At 46.0% G+C, this 27,354-nt stretch overlaps 1 pseudogene across 1 annotated transcript in view; it reads left to right on the top strand.

Annotated features, from left to right (window-relative positions):
* Positions 1 to 1,373: 1,373 nt before the first annotated feature.
* LOC307057483 (aldehyde oxidase 2-like) overlaps positions 1,374 to 27,354 on the top strand; it is a 64,967-nt pseudogene continuing 38,986 nt past the window's right edge. Inside the window, exons 1-11 of the transcript in view lie at positions 1,374 to 1,427; positions 4,761 to 4,809; positions 6,296 to 6,392; positions 7,881 to 7,987; positions 9,294 to 9,420; positions 11,697 to 11,758; positions 14,317 to 14,405; positions 16,641 to 16,721; positions 18,795 to 18,939; positions 20,376 to 20,468; positions 24,620 to 24,768. The product of the transcript in view is annotated as an aldehyde oxidase 2-like (transcript). The remainder of the gene's footprint in view (positions 1,428 to 4,760; positions 4,810 to 6,295; positions 6,393 to 7,880; positions 7,988 to 9,293; positions 9,421 to 11,696; positions 11,759 to 14,316; positions 14,406 to 16,640; positions 16,722 to 18,794; positions 18,940 to 20,375; positions 20,469 to 24,619; positions 24,769 to 27,354) is intronic.

The raw sequence follows: 27,354 nt of genomic DNA, 5'->3' as shown, positions 1-27,354 counted from the left end.
TTGATGGTAAATAGAGAAGGAGGGAAGATACAAGGACAAACAACCACAGCTGGATAGGAACAGGGTTGCTATCACTGCAACATGGAAGAGCCTTCTTTGGTCACTTAACAGGTACTCACTGGGCATCTATTCTGTGGTCGGCACCATTCCAGGACTGGGATACAGTGGTGCCCTCAGGTAGCTTGCATTCTAGTGGAGAAAGCAAATACCAGGTGAAGAAGCGTCAGGTAGGACTGAGTGCCATGAAGAAAACGAAACAGAGCTGTTAGGAGAGTGATGGACATGCTCCTTCAGACTGGGTGGTCAGGGAAGAGCTCAGACCCAAGTACCAAGAAGGCAGAGACATGCCAGCGTCTGAGAGAAGAGAAGTCGAGGCAGAACGGGTAACGTGCACCAAGGCCTAGGACAGGAACGAACTCAGCACATTCAAGAAGCAGGGAGGGCTTCCCTGGTGGCGCAGTAGTTGAGAGTGCGCCTGCCGATGCAGGGGACACGGGTTCGTGTCCCGGTCCGGGAGCATCCCACATGCCGCGGAGCAGCTGGGCCCGTGAGCCATGGCCACTGAGCCTGCGCGTCCGGAGCCTGTGCTCCGCAACGGGAGAGGCCACAACAGTGAGAGGCCCGCGTACCTCAAAAAAAGAAGAAGCAGGCAAAGGCCAGTGTGGCAGAGACAACAACCAAGGGAGAAAGCGGTGAAGCTGCGCTCAGAGAGGTGGGCCCTAGTTTATTTATCTGTTGAGTGGTTACCTAGACTGGATCACTATTTTCCAATGGAATAATCCTGTGGGCCAGGAGGAAGGAGGAAAGGCATCAAGGTGCTGGGTGGATGCAACACCCTACACCTCCACTTCAGGGCACAGACTGGACTTGTCCATGCAATTTCCTGTAAGTAGACATTTCTGCAGCTAGAATAAGAAAAACGTTGGGGCAAGTGGGAGGTCTCTGAAAGCCCACTGCTAGCTCTCCATGAGAAGGAGGAAGTCCATCCAGGACATGCCCCTGGGGCGGAAGCAGCATGCAGAGTGGGTTTAAGTTTAAACAGTTTATGGTTTTCACACTGAAGCCCTCCAACTTCCAAGGAAGCACGAAAAGGTGTGGGCTATTCACGAGCAAGCTTCAAAGCCAGGATTGGTGGGAGGCAAAGTGAGGCATGAGCTAGGAGGCCGGGCCACACAGGTGCCCTTGACTTAAAAGGCCACGAAGCAAGGGAGTCTCCACCCCCTGCCCTGCTCTCTGGGGCTCCAGGCTGTCTGCTTCCACACAGGAAGAGATTTCAGTTGCTCGGACCTAAATCCTTTCTGCTCATTTCTGCAGCTGGTGCCAAAGAGCATTCCCATTTGGAGCTGTAAGGTGAAACTTTAGCTACGGGTGCAATGCCTTGCCCATCGAGATCGGATGAATTGGTTTTCTTTGTGAATGGGTGGAAGGTAAGGGTTGGGTGTCACTACCATAGTTTGCAGAGACAACAGGAAACTTCTAAGGTGAGGGGAGCACTTGTGGCCTGTTTGGGTTGAGACCGCTCCAATCAGGGACAAGAAGCCAGAGGCTGGTAACCAGGCTAATTTGGCCCGTTATCCAGTCCGCCCGGGCTCGGCCTCTGGGAATGTGCGGAGGCAGTAAAGCATTGGGGGTAATGGCACGTGCCTCAGTGTCAGACAGCCTTGGTTCCAAGCCGGCTCTGCCTTTTACTGGACAAGCTTCTACAAGTTACTTCACCTCCCTGAGCCTCAGGGTGCCCGTCTTTACGGCTATTGTAAAGATTAAGAGAGACGCTTCTTTCATTGATTAGGAACCTCCTAAATTCTTATACGAGGCCCTTAGCACTGGGCCTGATATACTGAAGGCCCTCTATTCTAGCAACATATACCAATTCTCAAACTCAGGAGGATAAGAAATGGAGCGCTCTTTATTTTTCTGTTTTTTTTTTTTTTTTGCGGTACGCGGGCCTCTTACTGTTGTGGCCTCTCTCATTGCGGAGCACAGGCTCCAGATGCTCAGGCTCAGTGGCCATGGCTCACGGGCCTAGCCACTCCGCGGCATGTGGGATCTTCCCGGACCGGGGCACGAACCCGTGTCCCCTGCATCGGCAGGCGGACCCTCAACCACTGCACCACCAGGGAAGCCCTATTTTTCTGTTTTTTGAACTTAATTTTTCTGTTGAGTCTCCATTATACAGAATTAGTTGACGTGTAATTGCAGTCAATTTCCAGGCCCCCTCTTTCCCTGAGTTGCAGTGGAATTGCAGGAGGAAACGCTACAACACTTTTCCCTGGCAGCCACCCCTCCAGGCCTCACCATCAGTCCACACAGCCCACTAGTTAATCCTCAGTGCCTTCTGCCGGGCCTGTTCCTCTCCTGCGTCTCTCAAGGGACCATTCTGTGCTCCAAGGCATGCAGCTTCTCCGGGGTCTTGCCACCTCTCCTCCAGGGCCCCTCAGCCTTCCCATCCCATGAGCTTAGCTGGAATTTTGTCAGGTACCTCCACCCCTGCCCCACGTCGGGGCTTGGCCCAAGGAAGGAGATAGAGCAGAGCCTCTACCTTCTCATCACTTTCGTTTTAACTCTCTCTCCTGTATCCAGTCTCCACCGCCAGCAGCCACTAAACGTTCTTCCAAAACTCTCACTTACAAGCTGGGTCCTTACTCGCTTGTTCCACTGGCCTGGGCTTTGGAGGCTCCTTCCTCTATTTTCTGTCCTGCATCCCTTCTGAGTCATGAGCCCAGAATGAAGTGGCTGCAGCCCGGACAGGGAATAAATCAAGGGTTAGAGGAAACACAGGTTGTGTGGTAGGAGTGGAATCAGCTAGATTATAAAAATATTATCCAACCACCTTCTCATTAAGTGCTTTCAAAAGACCTGGGGGACTTCCCTGGTGGCGCAGTGGTTAAGACTGCACGCTCCCAATGCTGGGGGACCAGGTTCAATCCCTGGTCAAGGAACTAGATCCCACATGCATGCCACAACTAAGGAGGCTGCGTGACACCACTAAGACCCTGGGCAACCAAATAAATAAATAAATATTCAAAAGACCTGGGATGAAAGTAAGGGCAGGCAGATGAGGGCTGCTTCTTTCATTGATAGCAGCCCCTAGAGATCCAGAAAGCTCTTGAATTGTAATATCTCAACTTGGAAGCATCTTCCTGTACTATTTTATTCTTTGAGGTCTACAAAAGTTCATGTTTTTCTTCTGGGGAGAAAGAAGAACCAAACATGAGTGGCCCACTGTAGCTTCCTTTCCTCTGTTGCAACAAAATGGCTGGAGGTGTTTACAGGACACCCAAAGAAAAAGTGAAAGTAAATAAGCAAATGGGAAAGAAGCAGCAAAGAAGCTCCCTCCATGGCTTTAGAGTGCCAAATCCCCCACTTATCAAGGTGAGGGAGGGAGGAGTTCTAGTGTTCTTCCCGAACCTCCCTGGGTCCTGAGCTGGGGCCACAAGGCTCACCATTGGCCACGCTGCTAGTGGCACATTCAGGGACCACTCCAGGATGGTAGCAACTCCCTCACCTCCCCTTTCTGCCACCAAGTCTTAGGATCCCTGATGTTATCAAACATACTCCCCACAGGAGGTGTCTCAGAGGTGCCAGAATAGAAACCCTTCCTATTCAGCCTTCTTCCCTCAAGGACCCTTCACACTTACATACACAGACACAGACACAGACACACACACACACACACACACACAGCATCCAAGTCCTTCTCCAATTTGAAGTATTTCAAGAGTACAAAAGACTGGGTTAAAAGACTCCACAAATTTAGATAGTGCAGCAAACGTGAAGAATTTAAGTGCCAGGGGCATTTTTTTTTTATAGCTCTCTATTTTTTTTATAGCTCTCTATTTTATGGCTCTCTCTAAACTGTGTTAGTTTCTGTTGTACAACAAGTGAATCAGCCATACACATACATATATTCCCATATCCCCTCTCTTCTGAGCCTCCCTCCCACCCTACCTATCCCACCCCTCTAGGTCGTCGCAAAGCACCGAGCTGATTTCCCTGTGCTATGCTGCTGCTTCCCACTAGCTAACCAAAGCAATCTACAGATTCATTGCAATCCCTATCAAACTACCAATGGCATTCTTCACAGAACTAGAACAAAAAATTTTATAATTCCTATAGAAACACAAAAGACCCCGAATAGCCAAAGCAATCTTGAGAAAGAAAAATGGAGCTGAAGGAATCAGGCTCCCTGACTTCAAACTATACTACAAAGCTACAGTAATCAAGACAGTATGGTACTGGCACAAAAACAGAAATATAGATCAATGGTACAGGATAGAAAGCCCAGAGATAAACCCACGCACCTATGGTCACCTAATTTACAACAAAGGAGGCAAGAACATACAATGGAGAAAAGAAAGCCTCTTCAATGAGTGGTGCTGGGAAAACTGGACAGCTACATGTAAAAGAATGAAATTAGAACACTCCCTAACACCATATACAAAAATATATTCCAAATGGACTAAAGATCTAAATGTAAGACCAGACACTATAAAACTCTTAGAGGAAAACACAGGGGCATCTTTACACAGTGGTGGTTCCCAACTCTAATCACATATAAGAGCACTGTTGCCACAGATGCTTGGTGAGTCTTTTACTCCATAAATGTATGTAAAAGTTGTTTGCCTGTAGAGCACAAAAAAAGAGGCAAATGAAATCAGGCCTAATATACCCCAGTCCATAAACCAAGCAGGCCATGACAGGCATTCCTCTGGGTCACCCATTCAATTCCCATAATATTCTCTTTTCTGTTTCTAGTGCAGGTGATTGAGAGGAATGTGGACCCAGAAGTCACCCTGCTGACCTTCTTATGAAAGAACTGGACCCTTTTGATCCCAGTCTTGGCCGGGTCCGTGTTTGCCTTAAAACATAGGCCAGCTACAATTATGAGAACTAATCAAATCTCTCCATCCCCACACAGCCAGGTCCCGTGGCCCTTGCTCTCTATTTGCTTTTGGCAATGGTTTTAAGGATATTAAGTTAATTGAGCTATTTGGAGAGGATAAAGTTTCCCCAGAGTTTCTTATATCTTGATTTAATAGCCATGAAATAGAAGCTAAGCTCTTTCTTTCAGCACTAATTATTCCCTTAAGTGCCTTCCAAATCCCCAAGATGGTGGTTATGTAATAGAGGTTTGTGTTGCACGTACTCTTCCCTGGAAGAAAACCAAATTCTCCAGTTTCAGGAAGAGCACGTGTCATAGGAGAAGATTACCTTTCTCTACATCTGTTTTCTCACAACAGATTTTCCCCACCATTCTATATTCTGAAATTTAGATCTTCATAACAGCAAACATATTTTAATTGGTAAATCTAATGGATCTCTCAGAGAAGCCAAAAAAAAAAAAGACAGAAATTACAAGTTTTGTTTAAAAGCCCACATGGTTTTTAATTTGTTGTCAACGTTTGAAAATTAGGAAATCTCATTTTTTTAAAAAAAAAAATAGGAATTTCTCAGGAAAAATGGGAAGTTAGTCCTTCCTGCCCAGCAACAGTCTTGCTTAGAGCTGAGTGGGACCTGTCATCCTCCATCTAAAATGGGGCACAAGCTCTCCAGTCACACCCAGCCCACTCCACTCATTCACACACCTCTCTGATAAGCATTTATGGTTATGACTTAATTTAGATGAGCAAGCCATATGGCTTAAAAAAAAAAAAGCCAAAGATTCCAAAGTCTTCTTAGCCAGTCTAGTTAATTACATCCAATCCATAAACTGTGTGGAAACGGACCACAATCAGGGAGAAGGATGACTAAAGAGAGGATCAGAGGCTGAGCCTTGGGATTGGACCTGGACCAAGCAGGAGCAGAGGGACACTCCAGGTGGGATATGAAAATAAGGACGGGAGTTTTCTCCGAAGGCTCACTGACTTGGTTTCAAATGCAGTACAAATTACTGGGCAAAACTAGCAATACATTAAACTGCTAAAAATAAGTGTTTCTCTTCCAATTACATGATTGGAACCCAGAAGAATACCTATAATGAAATAGGATTTTTCCAAGGGCTTTTACTTCTGTAATCCTACAAGATGCTTATGCTAAGCCTGTGAAGATAAAGTAGGTATTACCTTTCCCTCTTTGCAAGCGAGGAAACAGGCAGGGAGAGGTTCCTATGTCCAGTGTCACAAAGCTAGGAAGATACAGAGTTGTCTTGACTGAGGCCTGCGGGCAGGCGAATGCCTTCTCAGATCTGCACCTCATCCCACGAAGGAGACTTTCTTCGCTAGTGACACCCTAGGAAGGCAGCTCTAATAGAGGCGACGTGTCCGCCTGGGAGTCTTTCCTTGACCACCCTTCCCAGTGCACCTGACAGGAACCAAGTATGCCTGCAGAAGAGGAGGCTGTGGCACCTGCACCGTGATGCTGTCTAAGCGAGACCCCACGTCCCAGGAGATAAGGTATCTGCCCAGATGCCCAGAGGCCAGGCTTGCACTCTCATCTCACAGCTGACGAAGATCTCAAAGACCTTCCAACCTTGTGATTCTAACCCTCTCTAGGTCTTAGACCCCTCTGAGAAGCTGATAAAATCTATGAGCTTTTACAAAAATTAATAATGTTTTGCACACAATTTCCAGGAGATCGTGGGCCTCCCACGGCCCATTGATGCATCCCAGGTTAAGAATCCCCAATTAAGGGACCTCCCTGTTGGTCCAGAGGTTAAGACTCTGTGCTTCCACTGCAGGGGGCATGGGTTTCATCCCTGGGGAACAAAGGGAAAGGAAGATCCTGCATACTGCAGATCCCACATACCACAAATCCTGCATGCGCACAGTGCGGCCAAAAAAAAAAAGAAAGAAAGAAAGAAAGAGGGACTTCCCTGGTGGCGCAGTGGTTAAGAGTCACATGTCAATGCAGGGGGCACGGGTTCAAGCCCTGGTCTGGGAGGATCCCACATGCCACGGAGCAACTAAGCCCGTGTGCCACAACTACTGAGCTTGCACTCTAGAGCCCGTGAGCCACAACTGCTGAGCCCATGTGCCACAACTACTGAAGCCCGCGTGCCAAGAGCCCATGTTCCGCAACAAGAGAAGCCATCTTAACGAGAGGCCTGCGCACGGCAACAAAGAGTACCCCCCGCTTGCTGCAACTAAAAAGAAAGCCCGCGTGAAGCAACGAAGACCCAATGCAGCAAAAATAAATAAATAAATAAATTTATTTTTTAAAAAAAGAAAGAAAGAAACCGCAATTTAGGCCAAGCATTCATTTTACAGATGAGGAAACTGATGTCAGAAGGATGAAGTGACTTGCTCAAGGTCATGCAACTAGTATGTAGAACAACACCTTGAGCCCACGTTTTCTGGCTCTGACACTAATGCTCTTTCTACTGTTGGGCTGGATCTGGGCCATGATTCCAGCCTTTCATTAAGGGCCAGATTCCAGGACTTGGGCTGCTCCCAAATCCACTGGCCCAAGAAATCAGGAAATGGCCTCAGGACACAGGCCTTCCAACTCTGCTGAATGACCTCATACAGAGAGTTTAAAATGAACAAGCAAAAAAATTATCAAATACGGTTAAAAGACAAAGGCGCGCCTTTTACCTTTATGGGATCAATGTCCTAATGTTTACTAGTTGACGTCCAACCATATTCCTGATGACACAGGTCCATTCCCACTGAGACCAGACCCAGGTGGGTCTGTTCTAGGTTTGGAAAATGTTTCTGAGGTTCAGAATGCCCGCATTCCCCCTAAGGATCCCAATTCTTATAGATAATACAGAGTCGGCAGAGAGGACTCTAAATTCTTCCTCCCAGGCACTCCTCCAGGTCTCCATCCTCTCGGCTGAGTGACAGGGAGCGGGGGTGGTTTCCACTGCCCTTCCTGGTTCTCACATTCCCCACAGGGCAGAGCTGTGTTCCTTTGGATTTTCCTTGTGCTTCTCATATAAGACACTTCTCTGTCACCGTGTGCCTGGTGCCCATCTGCTCTCTGTGTGGGGCTGCTGTCACCACTGAAAGGTGTTGGAAGCAACAAAATGAGGCTTCACCCCGTGCAGGTAAAAGCACATCCTAAATTTCTCATTTCTTAACTCTGTCTTTGTAATCAACACTGTGTTGACTGTGCCTCCTGGGGCTTCTAGGTTGTGGTCCAGTAAGTAGAAGCTTTGGATGCATATTGATCAGGATAATAATATCTGTTAAGTGATTTAAAAGAAAGCTAGAAATTCATCTACATTTCATTAGCTGATCATCTTTCTTCTTACTTTTTCTGCTTGAATGATAACAGCATGATCAAAACATTGATTAATGCCCATTAGACTGAGAGGCAGAATAAATATTGCACAAAGAGCATTGTGCATAGAATAAAACACCTCTGAGGATAACAGGGTAAAATTCAGGATTATTCCCTCTGGCATGGAGTTTTAAGAGTACTGTGACATACACTGGTATAAACACACCAGTTCCTCTGTCATTGTCACAGCGGTTTGGAGAGTCATAGGTCCAGACCCATTAACACTGCGAGTCCTTCCAGGAAGAAGGAGTCTGGATTTAACCACATAAGAGTCAATTCCAGGAAGGTCAACAAAGGCCAAAGACCCAGCAGAGTTTACTAGAGTCTCTGAGAAGGTCAGAGAGGATGTTCACCCCAAGGCCAATAAGCCCAAATCCTAGAATTATACTACATTCTGAATCCAGAGCAAGGCTTTAATGTGCCCAAGAACCAATCAGCTGGGAGCTTGTTAAAAATGCAGATTATGAGTCAAGAAGTTTGGAGCAGAGGCCAGAGGTTCCGCATTTCCTAAAAGACCGCAGGTGGAACCAACACTGCTGGTCCACGGACTGCACTTCAGATAGCAAGGATCTAGAACACAGACCAAAGTCGTGGACCTTTGAAAGCAGAGCTCCTTTGAGCCACACCAGAAGAATTTAAAGAACAAAGTAACATGAGATCCATAACGGAGAGTCTCCAAGTTAATCGGAAAGAGGTGACCCCGTGCTCAGAACCAGGCTGGGAAAGAAATAGGGGTGCTCAAGGAAACTGTTTTTGAAATCACACACGCTTTCCTTATAATTACTGATTTCTGGAGAACTCTTCTCACTCTGGGAATGGAGGTTGCGTGCTAATTCCCAATTAGAAGGATCTGGGCACTCGAGCTTGAGAAGTCATCGTAATGCTAGAACACGGCTCCCAGGTCACCTCCTCCAGAAAGAAAGGGGATGCCGGCCCACTCTGCCCAAGGGGAGGGTGAACTGCTCAGGGAGAGGGTTCCACCATGACAGGAGAGACACAGGATGTGGACCCTGGCAGGAGGTGATGGCAGCAGGAAGGCAGGGCCTGTGACCATGCCTGTATGCTTCCAGGAGAGGATTGACGAGAGCCATGGCACCCGGTGCAGGATCTGGACCCCAGGGATGGTGATGTCCATGTACACGCTGCTCAGGAGCCACCCGCAGCCTTCAGAGGAGCAGCTGCTGGCAGCCCTGGGGGGTAGGTCTGACTTGAACAAGCCCACTGCCCGCCAAAGCCAGATGGGGTCATGCGTCAGCCTGATCCTCCCCACCTACAATGCCACCCCAGCCCCGTTCAGGGACCCCTCGGTTGTTTCCGAAGTAGCTGCTTTCACCCCTGAGCAGAGAAGAATGTCAAGGTGTATCTGCTTATCAGAGCACTTGCTGCACAGAACTAAAGAGCACGCGTGGCCCACACCCGCATCTCGACACCCTGCTTTTCTACCCAGTGACTTATGTGGCTGCCTTCATTAGGGCTGTCATAACAGAGCACCTCAAACTGGGGGTGTTAAAGCAGCAGGAATTCCTTCTCTCGCAGTTCTGGAGGTGAAGAGTCTGAAATCTAGGCTCTAGAAGAGGACTCTTCCTTGCCTCTTCCTAGCTTCTGGTGGTGGACAGCAGTCCTGGCGTTCCCCGACTTAGAGATTCATCACTCCCGTCTCTGCCTCCATCTTCTCACGGCCTTCTCCCCTGTGTGTCTGTGTCCAAATTTCCCTCTTCTTATAATCCAGTCACTGGATTAAGGCCTACCCTCATCCAGTAGGGCCTCATCTTAACTTGATTACATCTGCATCACTGCAGGTTTCCAAATAAGGTCACATTCACAGGTTCCGGAGGTTAGAACGTCAACATATCTTCTGGGGGGGAGGGGAGGACACGATTCAACCCATAACACAGCCCTTCATGTATCGAAGGGAATCCTTTAAAATTTGCAGGCTTCCCTGGTGGCGCAGTGGTTGAGAGTCCGCCTGCCGATGCAGGGGACACAGGTTTGTGCCCCGGTCCGGGAAGATCACATATGCTGCAGAGCGGCTGGGCCCATGAGCCACAGCCGCTGAGCCTGCGCGTCCGGAGCCTGTGCTCCGCAACGGGAGAGGCCACAACAGTGAGAGGCCCGCGTACCGCAAAAAAAAAGAAAAAAGAAAAAGAAAATTTTCAATGGGTTTAAGTTACTAAAGAGTTCACGGGAATTCCTTGGCGGTCCAGTGGTTAGGACTCTGCATTCATTGCTGAGGGTCTGGGTTCAATCCCTGGTTGGGCAACTAAGGTCCCACAAGCGGCGCAGCACAGCCAAATAAATAAATAAAGAGGAGTTCATAAACATATCCCTTTTGCAGGATCAATACAGCTCATGTCAGGTGTCAACAATCCCTAAACCAGACATCTGTTACACAGTAGATATACAAATCCTTAGATTGAGGCCTGAAGGGTGAGCACCACACACTCTCCTAATCTGCCAGTTGCCAGTGGACTTCCTTTACTCTCTCTGCTCCACTGCAGAAAATCAGGTCAAATCACCTAAAACCCTGCCTTCCTTAGGTCCTTCCACTCTTTGAGGTCCTTCAGCAGCTCCTTACCCCTCATGTGGCCACGCCTACTCTCCTTCACCGGCATTCAGAGGAGTCCAACAGCTGGCCTCCCAAACTCACTCTTCCTCCTCAGCTACATGAGTCCCTGCTGGCCAGTCTCTTCTCAACCCTCAATCCTCCGCATGTTTCCACTTCTGCACCTCTGCTTGTGCTGCGCTGTGAACCCCGAATGCCCCTCCCCTGCTCTCCACCAATCCATTGCTTTCTCATCCTTCAACCCAAGCTTCTTTGTGAAGTCTCCCCCGATGAACTCGATTCCACACTGACCCTCCTCCATCCCACCCGCCCCCATGCCTTCATCCTTGGAAACCTGAGTTTCTTACACTTTACCATGCAACAGAATTACCTGCAGACCTCTTAAATGCAGATTCCTCCACCGGACCCAGACATTCTAATTTAGGAGAATTGGAGAAAGGTCAGAGATTTGCATTTTAAACAAATAGCAGAAATTCTGATGCAGTGACCTAAAATCCACTGAGGGGCACTACTAACAGCCTGTCCGAGGCATTACACTTCACTCATATGGTGCCTTAGAAACGGCCACATTTTCTTGTTTTGGGATCGCTTGCATCTTACATAGTCTCTGAAATATAGTTGCTGTCAATAGATACATGTTGAATGAATGAATAATTTAATAGATGGATGCAACTGAGCTCACCAGATAGACTATCATCTTCTTTAGAACAGAGAATAAAACTGGAATTGAGGTGGTGGGAAGGATAATTATCTAAGAAGAAGAAAAAAAGCAGTGAACAGCCTAGTGGCTATTTAAATATTCTCAAAAACAAAACAAAACGCCTGTGTTTGTTTCAATTTTCTAAAGAAAAATAAATTAAAAATCAGTAAAAATAAAGAATACTGATAACTTTTCTTCTTCTCTGATTAGGTAATCTATGCCACTGCACTGGGTATCGGCCAATTCTTGCAAGTGGAGGGACCTTTTGTTTGGTGAGTAGGGGACTATGCAGGCAACCTACAGAGCAAGAATGACAGTGACAGCTGGTCCAGGCTGGGAGCACAGGAGGTGAGGTTTTTAGACCATCTAAATAGACCATACGGAAGACCAACTGAGTTAGCTCCAACTAACTCATGGGAGTTTGAGCTCTTTGTTGAGGGAAGGGTGAACGTTACACCACCTTTGATGCTCTACATCACACCACTGGGAAGCTAGGTGGTCTAGCCAGCCAGCCAGACATCTTCCATGGCTAGTTCAGCAAGGCCTCAGGACAGGACACATAGGAGGGCTCAAGGAAACCCAAGGAGACAAGCAAAGACATGGAGTTTGCTTTGGGGAGGCAAGGTTAATTCCAAGAATCCAGACCATCTGGGGAAGTGTGAGCAGATAAAGAAGCCAAAAATCTAGAGTGGAATCCAAAATTCACCCCAAGTACCAGAGTGGCGGGAGTTTCCCCCACCAAAGAGCAATATCGCACTAGGCTGCTGTGAAAATCAAATGAGAAATTGTAGGCTCATAACAAAGTCTTCCTTAGCACCTAGTAAGAACTCAACAAATAGTTACTACTGTATTGAGGATGCTGTCCACACTATGAATAGTGTTTGGCAGGGAAACCAGACAAGTACATCTGATCACCCTCTACAGATGGCAGGATGGATGTAGGCAGTGCTGCCCTTAGACCCAAGCAAGGGGGATTCCAAACTTTGGAGAGCCCCTCGCTGGCCCTCCTCCAGCCAATCTCAGGAGGCCACGGGGCCAAAGTGACTTGTGTGCCTCGAGCCTTCACCCTTTTCTAGACTGTGCTCCAGATATGTTCTGACCCCATTCCCAGGCACAAGTCTCTTCCCCAAGTCCATCTTCCTTGGGAAGATCATAACAGCCAGCATGTGCACCCTGAGGCCAAAGACTAGCTGTTTGGGGAATGAGTAGACAGAGCTTGGACATGCAGCCTGGCTCACAAGTGTGTGAGGCCCTTCACGGTACAGAACAGAGCCAGGGTGGGGAGGGAAGTGCAGCAGGCCACAGGCCGGGGGCCTCCATTTGTATTCTTGCCTCAACTCCACAAATAGTGGATGAGGGCCTGGAAATGGACCAACAGGTGTGTCCCACTCCCCAGAGCCAGCCAGGTCCCCAGTGAGTGTCCCATCTTCTACTGCCACATGGGGGAGCCAGCAGGTGACAAGCTGAGAAAATGAATATCTTGTAAACCCATCAAATTGCTGGTGTAAATAGGAAAACACTTGTGAAATACAAATAAAGGAAGTTAAAGGCACCCTCTGTCCCTCTGGAATGTGGATGTTATCCATCTTTCCAGGCACAGACTCTGGGGATAAAAGCAAAAATACAGTCAGAGACCCACCCTGCAGCCAACTGGCCCCAGGGACCTTCATGGGTGAAAGGAAACTAGCCCCGGTGGGAATACCCAAGGCTCCCATTTATTAGGCAAGAGAAGACTGGCTTCTTCTGTTATCTCTCACTCATGGTCCATCGTGAGAGCGCCCAGAGTTCTGGGTGAGCGAGGAAGCGCTACTGGCTTCGCTCAGCTGGTTTTGCTTCTTGGACAGAGAAGAAGCTGTCTCTGCACAGCTGCCAGCCTGAGACATTTGTGCAGAGACAGAGAACTGAAGTATCTGGAAGAAAGTATTTTACTAGAAACTTAGGAGAGACTATTTGAGGAAGAAGGTACAAGAGGTAAGCTTGGAGAAAATGGGAAATGAAAGAACCAGCAAGTGGAACCCTGCTTTAAAATTCATTGATTGTCCATTCATTCCCAGTCAGTCCCATGCAGTTCGCAAATGTCGGGGAGATCGGGTTCCCAAATGGTTTTCTTTTCTCTTTTTAAGGTCCCTTTATAAATGATAATACTCAGTGTTGTTGAGTCTTGTATATACTAGAGAATGGATAAATTATTATTGCTGTGAAAAGCATCTTATCAATTGATTCTACAACTAGGAATTCACCTAAGAAAAAATTCAGAGATGTACACAAAGCTGTACATGTAATGAATAGAAATGTTCATTATGGTATTTGTAGTTATAAAATGAAAAAAAACCCCACTAAGTATACATCAATAGCAAATTTTACAACTATATTATGGAATAGCCAGAAGATGGACTATTATGCAATCAGCAAAATTATATTTTAAAGGCTTTTTAATGATAGGCAAATAAATGAACAAAAAGTCAAAGTAAAAAGTAGATTGTACTAAAACTATAGTACAAATATATATTACATAAAAACATTGTCAGTGGAATAGAGTAATGATAGTTTATTTCTTTTATGCTTCTCCATATTCTTTATTATTGTTTTAAGCTATATAATATATACTGTGTGTGTATTATATATTCTATATATTTATCTGTATCACTGTATTTAAAAAATAAAGTAAAAAAAAAAAAAAGAAAGATCTTGTGATTATCCCTATTCCAGTAGAAACCACCAAAAGTGACTTTAAAAGTTTGGAGCCTCATTTAAATTGTCAAACCCTTCAAGGCACACAACCATTTACAGGTTAAAAAGTTTTTCATCTCAAGGCATTTCACTATCCTAGGAGTCAAATGGTTGTCAACAGAAAGGAACAGGAAAATGCTGCCTGGATGGGGAGAAAAAGATTCTTCCTCACTCGACAGGAAAAGTGACGTGAGTCCCTTTGTTTGTCCTCTTCCTGAGAGTATCGCTTAATGCCGGCCAGTGCTGCAACTGTGCTTGTGAGTTTTGATGGTCGTTCTCTGCTTTACTTACAAACGTCCAAAGTGCAGGCACGAATAAGGCACTTTTCATTTGGGATCTGGGTAAAGTGGTGATTCAAAGCCCACGATCTGATTTCCCCCTTCACTCTCTGGAAGGCTGAAACAATAAAACATAAACCTACTCAGACAAGAGAAAAAAGACCTACCCCAACTACGATGAGTCCCATCCTTGCCTGGCCCTACTCATGCAGAGCTGGCCTCTATCACCATCTCCTCCTTTGCAGAGAGAGGGCACTGCAACGTCAGGAAGGCTGAGGAGCCTGTCCAAAGATACATGGCAAGTTCATGGCTCCCACAGCTGGGAAGTCCAGCCTGAAACACACCAGTCTCTGGCTTTTTTCTCTGAGAGACACTAGTTTCAAAAAAAAGACCCACAGCCAAGCTCTTAAAGGAATTACTCAGAGAGAATTCCTAGTTTGAATATAGGAAAAATAGAGTCTGCTCCCTGTAGACACGGAAAACTAAGAGAACACAGTTGGCCTTAGACAAAACTGAGCCCGTCATTCCCTACTGCATGTGTTTCTATCCTTAACACCCCGGGAATTCAATCTGGGCAATGATTGCACTCTGGGGTCCACCTGGATCACTTTAACCAAATGCAAAAGAACATATTTAAACTGGACTGTGCCCCAATATTCCTTATAAAGAGAAACACAATTTTAAGGTGGATCTTATGATCACTGAGCCACATGCCCTTTCCCTATACGAAAAGACACACAGGAAGCCACATTATAAGGCGAAGGTTGCTTGGTGACCATGGATGCAGAGCAGTTGGGTAATCTTAAGAGTAACATCATAGAAGACGCCGCTCCATCCATCAGGTAGACCTGCTGGATGGCAGGTGTCTGCCCCATGACACTCCCTTCTCTTGAAGCTATGTTAATATCTTCCATGGGGTAACTGTAAAGTCTTGGTCTGGTCCCTGTTTAGGGGAACTTTAATTCCTCAGCTCTGATTCATTTTGTTTGTTTTACATTTTAATTCTCAGACACTATCTTGCTTCTAGGCTTTAGACATACACCACATTATTGACCTCAGGTACTGCCTATACTTCTAATTCCAACTTACAGAAAAACTGATCCTTCAGATGTTGGCCGGTTATGCTTCAGTCTGGGGTCCTAACCTACACAAGGAACAACTGCAAGTTTTCCTTCTGCAACCTGGGAAGACCTTAGAGAGATAGGAAAAAAGGCAGGGGAGTATTGGACAAATGTCAGGTCATTTCACTTACTTGTCACAATTACCCTTCAAAATAGGCGTGATTTCTATTTAATCTTCAGAGAGGTTAAGTACCTTTCCATTGAGAGGGTCAGAGAGCCAAGTCATGGCGGAACTGAGAAGGAACGCAGGCCTGTCTGTCTCCCTATCCCCCATGTTCTTCCCCACGACACAGCCCTCTAGCCCTGCATCCCACAGTTCCCTCCCAATTTGTCTTTCTCTTCAGGAAGGTTTCCTGGGAATAAGTGTTTCCAAAGGTTAAAATATGTTTGATTCAGACAAGATTCCAGTTTGGGTAACTTTTCACTGTGCTTTAGTTTCCTAATAGGGAAAGTGGAGTTGATAATTTACTTTCTTTGTACAATTGTTGTGAGGATTAAGTAAATTATTGATACGTGTAAAAGTACTTGGAACGTAAGCACCCCATAAATGTTAACTATTGTTATTAAAGCAAGTGGGGTGTGTGTGTGTGTGTGTGTGTGTGTGTGTGTGTTTACACATGGGTCTGTATGTTTAGAGTCATTTTTTTACTTAAACTATAGGACTTCTCAGAGTTTTGAATCCTGACTTGACAGGTGAGGGGATAGAGGTTGCGGCACAGTGGAGAGGGTTTCCCACGTTTATTTGACCTATGATTGTTTTTCATAGGCTGTCTTGGTATTTCGCAGGGTACTGTTTGAACTATTTAATAGAATACTCTTTTCTTTAACATCACATTAGTGTCAAATGAGTATTTCTCTTACAACAAGATTCTTACTTAAAACTATTTGGTTTGAACTATTTTCCCATACAAGGAGAATCAGATAGTTATTACTATGTTCATTTTGCCTAATTAATGTAAAGAATTACAATGCTGTTTCCATTTGAGCAGGGCTGACAGAACAATCTTCTTCTGCCTTTTATAAAGATTTGCATGGAGCTATTTGCAAAAGAGGAGTTCCAGCCCTTGGACCTTACTCAGGAGCTCATATTTCCCCCAGAACTCTTGGTAAGGTGAGTTGGGTGTTTTATGTGCTCATTTCAATGCCACTGGTTATAAGCTCAGTTTTCTAAAACCACACTTTCCGTCCTGTGAAATTATCAAATTGTGGAAGTGCTTGACCAAATCAGTATGCCTGTCCCTGTCCAGCTCACCAAGCCCTGGCTGTTGCCCTGCACACTTTCCCCGAAGCCTCAGCTGAGGCTATTTTTTAAAGCGATTTCATCATTACTCCCATCATTGTCATCTGCAGTGTGTCCCTATTGACTGTCCCAAGCAATCCAGTTTTTCTCAGCTTCTAACTTGGCCTTTCCAGCCTTTTCCAGATATTGACCTTAAGGGGCACTTCCAAGGCCTCCCGATACCTCAGCCTTCCCTCTGTCAGCATCTCTATCTTTCCTCTCTAACATCCAGTGGTCCCATTCCATAAAATGCCTATTTCTGAAAGATTCTGATGTGTTTATTCATGCATTCAACAAATATTCATCATTCGGCAATGTGCCAGGCACTGTCTGGGGTACTGAATATACAACAGGGAACAAAACTCACACCGACCTGACCCCAAGGAGTTTGTAATCTGGTGGCAGAGACAGACAATGAGCAAGATAATAGATAAGTTATATAGTGTGTTAGCAAGTGAGAAGGAGAACAAAATAAAACAGAGAAAGGGGATAGATGGAGCACAGTGAACCAGAGAGATCAGAAAGCTGCGGGCAGGGGAGTGGGCAGACCATGCTGAACTTAGACTACTTGGCTTTTACTCTGCCTGAGATGAGAAGCTATCAGAGAGGTTGGACAGAAGAAGGGTACGCCCCTATTAACCTTGTAATGGGATCCGGGGTCGTTTTAGCTGCTGGGATGGGAATAGCCTGCGGAGGGGGCGAGGGAAGGAGCAGTGAGCCCATTAGGGCACTAATGTCATACTGAGGATGGTGGAGCTGGACCAGGCGGCCAGCACGCAGGTGGTGAGGAGGGAGTGGATTCTGGATACATTTTGGAAGAAGAGCCAACAAGATTCCCTGATGGGGCTTCCCTGGTGGCGCAGTGGTTGAGAGTCCGCCTGCCGATGCAGGGGACACGGGTTCGTGCCCCGGTCCGGGAAGATCCCACATGCCGCGGAGCGGCTGGGCCCGTGAGCCATGGCCGCTGAGCCTGCGCGTCCGGAGCCTCTGCTCCACAATAGGAGAGGCCACAACAGTGAGAGGCCCGCGTACCGCAAAAACAAACAAACAAAAAGATTTCCTGATGAATGTGATGTAGGGGAGGGGTCCCCAACCCACCCGGCCGCGGACAGATACCGGTCGCAGCCTGTTAGGCACAGGGCAGCACAGCAGGAGTAAGCGGCGGGCAAGCAAGCTTCATCTGCCGCTCCGCATTGCTCCCCATCGCTCGCATTACTGCCTGAACCATCCCCCCACCACCACGTCCGTGGAAAAGCTGTCTTCCACGAAACCAGTCCCTGGTGCCAGGAAGGTTGGGGACCGCTGCTGTAGAGTGTGGGAGAGAGATTGGAGTCACTGCTGACTCCGGGGCTTTGGGCAGCTGGAAAGGGGAGTGGCCATTTACAGAGAAGAGGAAGACCTCCGGAGGAGCAAGGCCTTTTGCCTTTGGGGGGTCCTTTTCCGGGGCTTGGAGGGGGATGGGATATGAGGAGCTCAGTTTTGGACACGTTAAATTTGAGATGCCTATTACACATCTAAGGAGAGACACTGAGTACTCGTTCAGGAGTTCAGAGGAAAAGATGAAGATTCTAATTTAGGAGTATTAGTATAATTATGATTTTTAAGGCCATGATACTAAATTATGTTGAATTCATCTATACTGAAGGGTCAGTGACAGATGCCAGTTCATAGTGTCGCTTTCCTCCAAAGAACTACACATTATCAAGGCTTAAGCTAAAGGAGTACATATCTAATTATGGAAATTCAGGCCTTAGCCAATGGGTGTACTGAGTGTCTTTTTGGTCAAGGGGACCCCAGAGCTTCTGAAATCTCTCTAGAGGAACATACCTCCACCTAGGATCTATCATAACCCAGGAATACAGGTGTGCACAGGTGCACACACCTTATTATTTGCACGTAGAGAATGGCAGAGAACCCAGAAAAACGAACCCTGGCCTTTCATGGAAAGAGCATCACCTGGATCTCCCCTGGGACCCTCAAGGACCTCCTGGAGCTGAAAGCAAAACACCTGGAAGGCCCTCTTATCCTGCGCAACAGCTCGCTGGGTGAGTGATTGCAATGGTTCACACTCCACCATTTGTGCCGAGCTGGACTTCCTGTCCCCCACTGTGCTCACAGTCTACAAAAACTACTTTTTAAGGATAAAAACCTCATTTTTTAAATAAAAATGCTATAATACTGTATCATAAAATGTACTACTATATTGTATATTATATAATAATTATTTATATAACATAGTATTTTTATATATACTATATATTTTTATAAATACTAGCATATATGTGCTATATAGACTCATATATAAATTATATATACAATATTAAAGTATAATACAAATATCGTATTATTATAGTAAAATGGTCTCCAAAATTGGAGGTACATATACCCTGGGAGTATGCAGTGTAACCTCTTGAGGTGTGGGAAAAAAGTATTAGAGGACTGTTTATCATTTAATTTACTTTGTCCTTTTTAACTTTGTTTTTGTTAAATAAAATAGAATTTTATAAAATATGGATGGATATATTAACAATGCACACCCAGTTATCACCACACCCAGTTTAAGAACCAGAGTTTTGGGAATGGGCTTCCCTGGTGGCGCAGTGGTTGGGAATCTGCCTGCCAATGCAGGGGACACAGGTTCGTGCCCCGGTCCAGGAAGATCCCACATGCCACGGAACAGCGGGGCCCGTGAGCCATGGCTGCTGAGCCTGCGCGTCCGGAGCCTGTGCTCCGCAACGGGAGAGGCCACAACAGTAAGAGGCCCGCGTACCGCAAAAAAAAAAAAAAAAAAAAAAAAAAGAACCAGAGCTTTACCAAGAACTTTGAATGCCCCATGGGCCCTCCCAAACCACAGGCCCTCCCCTTGCCTTCTCCTCAGAGGCACTCATTAGCCTGAATATGATGTTGGTTAGTCTCTTCCTCATTTTTACAATTTTACCCCATATATTTGAGTAACTAAGCACCATGTCCCTTAGTTTTGCATATTTTTGAACTTCACATAAATAGACTGACACGGTATTATTCTTCTGCAATTTGCTTTGTGCGTTCAACATTGAGCTGAGATTCACCCACATTGTGGCGTGTAACTGTGCTGCTGGATTCCATCGTGTGTCCAGGGCACAATTTGCTCATCCATTCTATTGCTCAAGGAGGTGGAGTGTTCTCCAAGTTTTTGCTATTACAGATATCTTTATATGTGTCTCCTGGTGCCCACATGCAAGGGTTTTCTAAGAACCTCTCATCCATTTTATTTCCTATTTTTATATACATGTAGAGAGTATAAATAAATACATATACCAGGAGAGCCTGTGCTATAAAATTACTTGGCAGGGTGTATGGCCACTGCTTTCACATCTATACACATTTATTGCCAGTTTTTAAAATTAGCATCTGAATATTTTTATGAGAAACTCTCAATGCCAAAAAATTGCATTTTCTCTTTCCTAACTCTCTCTAGAATATATAATGCATTTACTTTCAGGACCTGCGTTGAAATCTCAAGGATATTTTCACCCAGTTCTCCTCTCTCCTGCTAGGATTTCTGAGCTGATTATGGTGTCTAAAACAAGTGATGGTGAGTTCCAGGTGTTCTTCGTAAAATATCAATGAACTGATTCCTGCACTAAACTTAACATTTGCTATATAGTTTAGAACCTCCTCATACATTTATCTTGTCTGGCCTGTTTCCAATTCTTCATCATTTTCCTGATGTGATATGACATCCCCACCATGAAACTTTACTGTCAAAAGCCTTGCACAGAATATGAGGTACCTGAACTGATTCACTTTGTTATAAAGCAGAAACTAAAAAAAAAAAAAAAAAAAGAATATGAGGTACTTGGATAATGTCATTCAAGACCCTGCAGTCAGCTGCAGGATTCTTGCCTATAAAAAGCTACTGTCGGGCTTCCCTGGTGGCGCAGTGGTTGGGGGTCCACCTGCCAATGCAGGGAACATGGGTTCGTGACCCGGTCCGGGAAGATCCCACATGCCGCGGAGCGGCTGGGCCCGTGGGCCATGGCCGCTGAGCCTGCGCATCCGGAGCCTGTGCGCCACAATGGGAGAGGCCACAGCGGTGAGAGGCCCGTGTACCGCAAAAAAAAAAAAAAGTCACAGTCTTGCAGTGTCATTTTAATGGGAAGACAGCAAGAGAGAACTGGCACTCTCCAATGGTTGGATGGTCAATTCCAGGGAGGGAGTATGTTCACAGGAGGAAAGTAGGCGATGTAGTGTCTGGCACTCAAATGCTACTTGTCTCATGGGGACAACGGCAAAAGGCCAAGTGAGACAAAAACCTGCCCAGGCAAACACCCCCAGTCACTTACAACATCCTTATGGGCCCCTTTTGTACAGATACTGCATCAGGCAAGCTGGCACCCACAGAGTAGGAAGGAAACATGTAAGTCTTTGCCTTCAAGATGCACTGCAAACCCTTTGGCAAAAGGAACCTTATTTTAGTCCTTCCCTCATCCCCCAGATCTCCTAGCATATATGGGCCTGTCCCAGATACATGCATATATGTGCTAAATTACTGACAAATAACTGAATGCAAAAAACAAACAAACAAATGAGTGGGTCAGAAACTTGAATTAGGGAGGCAGTGGTAATAATGACTTCCTTAACTCAGGCAACAGGGAGGTTGACTGAACTGAAAGCTTTAGTCCAGACTGACTGGTAGGCCACCATATGTTTTTGGTGGTTGGTGGTGGTCAGGGGAGGGGACCCACCTTGGCTGTATCACTGCCATCCAGGAGTCCTACCTTCCCGGCCTCAACCGTCATCAGCCAGACTTTGACCGTGCTGCAGACCAGCAAGCCTGACCTTCCCTGACCTCACCCCACCCACTTGCTAGGAAAGGGACCCTTCCTGGTTTTGCCCAGCACCACAGCTTCACAGCTTCAGCCTTGGGACAACTCAGGTAGCACACCTGCATACCACTCAGAAGAGGAGGATAACGTGCTTAGATTTATCTGAAATCTTGGGGTTGGAGAGAAGAGAAAGAGGGAAGAGTAAAACGGGTGGCTTGGGAGTATAGTCAAGTAGCTTAAGCAGACGGTCAAGACCCGAAAACCCTTCCCCTCATCTTCACCCCAGGCATCGTTTAGCCCACGGTTTTCAAACTTGTCTTCAGCACCACAACCCTGTCCTCAAACAAATCTTAGTAAATGAAAATAAGTTGCTCTATTTGAAGGAGGGGGAAGACCTTCTCCATCCCACTGAGCCCCTATATCTACCTCCGCCAGGGCCAGGACTCAAGGAAAGTGAACTTGCCCAAGGTCCCCAAACTGGCTACTGGCGGGTCATCAAGCCACACATCTCCCACTTCCAATCCAGAACTCTTGTCTTTACTGCCATTCCCCGTCCCCCAGGCCCACCCCACGGCCTGTCCAGTTGGCTATTTATCAGTTTGGACTCTGCAGGCAAAGTAGAGCCAGATTCTAAAATCTGAGGAAACAAACAATGCACTTTCCTTGGAGGCCCCTTAAACTTTAAGTGTGAGTAATCTCTAGTGGCCTCCAGGGACCTTTCCCAGGATGCCCAAACTTTTCCTAAGTCCCAGAAGAATGAAGGACACTGGTGGGGGAGGGGTACGTGGGAGCCAGATGTACCCACCACCACCACCAGCAGTCTCCCGCAGGAAGTCAGTTTCTGTGACAGCTTACGCTTGTTTAAATGTTGTGTGCTAATCCGTGTCACATACACGCTTGGCTCTGTATACTTCTTTTTCCTCAAAATCTTTAGTATAGTAAGCACTCCAGAAAGTTGCTGCGCCTTTAACCCATAGACCCGAAAACTCTGAGAAGCATGGAGTTAAAACAAAATCCATGTTCTGAGAATCAAACAAAGATAAGGCTCTTTTCAACTCTGTTGAAATACAGGCTAGGTTTTGTGACCAAAGATGGAATAAAATATGAATGGAAATACAGTAAATAGAATTTCCTCTGTACAGCTATGTCAGGCCTGGCACAAAGTGAGCAACGGAAAGAGCCAAACGAAAGCCCCAGAATGGATTGTCTGGCCTCAGCCTGAGTCTGAAATCCATACTTCTGAGAACCCAGGCAGTAGCAACAGCTGGCGTTTTACTCTCCCCTAGGGCTGAACTGCCCTATTCTAGGTCAAATAAGGGATGATCATACTGGTCTGTGTGATGCTCCTGACCTTAAAAAGATATTAATAATTATGATAATAATAATGTCTTTGTCTCTGATTTCTTCCCTACGAATAAGGCTCTGGGTCTATAGGGTAGGAGGAACTGTATGATAAGAAACAAGCTTGGTCTTCCCAGTGCTCCTGCAGGCAAAGGGAAGGCAGGATTTTGCAGAAGTTCAAGACCAAGCTTTATTGGAGCTTGTAGTGATGGGAAGCAATAGACCATCCCTGGTGGGTCTGGGATGGGATCCCGTGTTACGGAGTGCCTTGTATGAGACGCTGAAGCAGAAACAGGGTGAGGACTCTAAGTTGAGAGACGTTCCAGGGCAGAGGAGCAGTTTAGTTACTTTTAGGCAAGATTTGCTTAGCATATAGATAATAAGGAGAAACTAGTGGTTTCTCTAATCAATTAGGTTAGCTATGATCATTGAAGCAGCAGGGGGTGTTGTGCGTGTACGTTGGCAGGGGTGGGGGAAGTATTGTGCCAAGTACATTGTTAATACTGATGAAAATAAAGTTATGTGGGAGGGTGAAATATTCTCCACGATTAATCCACAAGAGAAAAATCAAAGCCCAGCCCACAACCTGTTAAAAAACAGACTAACTGAGGTTAGAACCCAGCCTTGGAAATGATGTCAAATCAGATTCTACGTGTTAGTGATTCATTCTACAAACCCCAGAGAGATTAATTTTTAAAGTCCAGCTAAGTCACCTCCTGATGGTTTGGTGATTTCTTCATTTTCAAAGATTGATCTGAACCCTTTACATCCCTACTACAGAGAAGCCCAAAGCCAGCGCTAATATCCTGCCAATACTCACGAGTATGGCTGCAACGGTTTTTAAATTCTGAATTACTTCCTTGCCAGCCAGCAAATAGCATTGCCCTGATCCCCCTAGATGGATGCTCTTCTATTGCTCCTGCCCCCCAAGCCCCTCCCTGGGAACCCCCAACATCCCCACACCTAACAACAACCAACATAATACCTAGGGAAGCTCCTTGCATGAGCTGTGTTCATTCTGATTGGCCAGTGCCCCTCCTGGAACTGGTTGTTGACGATTTTGAATATCAAGGCTACCGGTAGAGGTGCAAAGCAACAGTAAAAGCATTATTGATTTTAGACAATGACCTAGGAAATTGAAAGACCTTTGATTGTTTTCATGCCATCATATTTATCCCCCTTAATCACAAAACAGCTTTGCATAGCTTCACTGTGGTCAGTCAGGAGGGGGTCACGGAAAGTTCTAGTAGAGTCTGCCACCTGCTAGTTTTTACTGTCATCCCTTCTCTCTAGCCTCTGTTTTCTTGCATTCATTCAAAGAGTGTAGACCAACCCAGGGGTTCCCAACCCTGGCTGCCCAGGAGAACTCCCTGGGGAGACTTTGATAAAGCCCTGCACCCAGAGATTCTGATTTGATTGACGTGGGAGTGGGGCATCTGTGCTGTTTGAGTTCTGGTGATTCTCTGAGCAGCCAGTGTGGAGAGCCACCGCACTAGCTGGACACCAAGGCCCTGGAGCCATGCTTACAATCCAGCTGCTCCTCCCACATCACCTGTAAAAACAATGTGCTATCCAGGACTGACAATAGATGCTGCCTGCAGTCTGGCCCAGGTCAAGGACATCTTGGCTGAGAGGGTATCTGAGTTCCCGGAGAAGACCCAGACAAACCAAGCATTCCTGAAGCACCTGAAGAGCCTGGCAGGCAGGCAGATCTGGAATATGGCCGTATGTCCTCTGGGCCAATCACGAGGCCCACTGCACCTATTTCTTAACCTCAGCGAAATGTTGAAATAGGCATTGGCAGAATCAGTGTGCAAAAGGGTCTCAGCAGATTGAAACGACAGGCACAATAAGTAACTATTCAATATTTAACATACATTATTTAATAACGTATTTCAAAGAAGACTCTAAGTCAAGTTCAACAGAATAAGCCAAGTAGGAATACAAGTGCTAATTTTGTGATAAGACCTTCAAAGAAGCTAATTTAGACTTAGGCTGCGTTAACGGAAGTATAATACCTAAAATAAGGAGGGTAGTCTCCTCTACCTCAGACTGTTCAGATCACAGCTGAAGAATAATGCTCAGATCAGGGAATCACACTTCAAGGTCTGGTTGTTTTTGACCTCAGAAGAAAGCAGAAGTAAGTTTTCAAAGTACACACACTCCTTCCCTTACGTACCCCAAATGGTGTATTAGAAATCCTTGGGATACAGGGAATGGAGGGAGAACATGTTTCCTTTGAAAAATCTCTTCAAGTGATTCCAGAATGTTCCCATTCACTGTCAAGAACTCTGACTCAGACCCTGGAGCCTGGCAAGGAGATGGTGGCAGGAGAGTTGGGGGGTTGGAAACCACATCAGAAAGAGGAATGGTGGGGGCGGGGACAATCAGAGGGGCCATGAGAGCTGCCTTCAAATATTTCTAGACTCCCAAGGAGATGTGTGATGTATTTCATATGATCACAAAGGGTAGAAGTATGACCGACAGCTGAGAATCCAGGGATGCAGATTTCCACTCAGTGGAAACAAGAATTTTAAAATTGAGCTGCTCATCACTCTATGACATAAATCACAGCAAGAGCCTTTTTGACCCACCTCCTAGAGAAATGGAAATAAAAACAAAAATAAACACATGGGACCTAATGAAACTTAAAAGCTTTTGCACAGCAAAGGAAACCATAAACAAGACCAAAAGACAACCCTCAGAATGGGAGAAAATATTTCAAATGAAGCAACTGGCAAAGGATAAATCTGCAAAAGTTACAAGCAGCTCATGCAGCTCAATAACAAAAAAGCAAACAACCCAATCCAAAAATGGGCAGAAGACCTAAATAGACATTTCTCCAAAGAAGATCTATAGATTGCCAACAAACAAATGAAAGAATGCTCAACATCATTAATCATCAGAGAAATGCAAATCAAAACTACAATGAGATATCATCTCACACCAGTCAGAATGGCCTTCATCAAAAAATCTAGAAACAATAAATGCTGGAGAGGGTGTGGAGAAAAGGGAACACTCTTGCACAGTTGGTGGAAATGTAAATTGATACAGCCACTATGGACAACAGTATGGAGATTCCTTAAAAAACTACAAATAGAATTACCATATGACCCAGCAATCCCACTACTGGGCATATACGCTGAGAAAACCATAATTCAAAAAGAGTCATGTACGAAAATGTTCATTGCAGCTCTATTTACAATAGCCAGGACATGGAAGCAACCTAAGTGTCCATCAACAGATGAATGGATAAAAAACATGTGGCACATAAATACAATGGAATATTACTCAGCCATAAAAAGAAATGAAATTGAGTTATTTGTAGTGAGGTGGATGGACCTAGAGTGTGTCATACAGAGTGAAGTAAGTCAGAAGGAGAAAAACAAATACCATATGCTAACATATATATGGAATCTAAGAAAAAAAAATGTCATGAAGAACCTAGGTGTAAGACGGGAATAGAGACACAGACCTACTAGAGCATGGACTTGAGGATATGGGGAGGGGGAAGGGTAAGCTGTGACAAAGTGAGAGAGTGGCATGGACATATATACACTACCAAACGTAAAATAGATAGCTAGTGGGAAGCAGCCGCATAGCACAGGGAGATCAACACGGTGCTTTGCGACCACCTAGAGGGGTGGGATAGGGAGGGTGGCAGGGAGGGAGACGTAAGAGGGAAGAGATATGGAAACATATGTATATGTATAACTGATTCACTTTGTTATAAAGCAGTAACTAACACACCATTGTAAAGCAATTATACTCTAATAAAAATGTTTAAAAAAATTGAGCTGTTCATAGAGGAACTGGGGTTCCCTGTCCTCACCCATGTTCCAGCCCGGGTCAACACAGCCCAGGTTGTCCCTGTAGATTCCATCACTACATGGGAAGGAGAGCACTGAGTGGACTGGCTGGTCATTTCCCTGCCACGTTCTGAGATGCTACAGCCTCAAGCAGATCCAAGTGGAATCTCCCAAGAGGAAAAGGGCAACTCTCCCTCAGTGATGTGGATGCCCAGCACCTCAACACAGCCCACAGGAAGTCCAGCCATTTCAGAGGCCGTGAGATGAGGCTGAGATTCCAAGGCAGGACGGCACCTCTGTGGCCAGCACTGTGGCCACCTGCACCAGCTAAGTAGGGGCGGCTCAGAATTGGCTGCTGAGCCTCCCTCACTTGAATCCCAGTCCTGCCCCTTCCTAGCTGGCAGACCTTGATCAAGTTTCATAATTTCTCTGTGCCCCAGTGTCTTCATCTGTAAAGGGGGGATAATTGCATCATCTCGCTGGGCTGTTGTGAGGATTGAGC

This window comes from Hyperoodon ampullatus (genome assembly GCF_949752795.1).
Source record: "Hyperoodon ampullatus genome assembly, chromosome: 8".
Taxonomy (NCBI): Eukaryota; Metazoa; Chordata; class Mammalia; order Artiodactyla; family Ziphiidae; genus Hyperoodon; species Hyperoodon ampullatus.
This window is presented reverse-complemented; position numbering and strand designations above follow the sequence as displayed.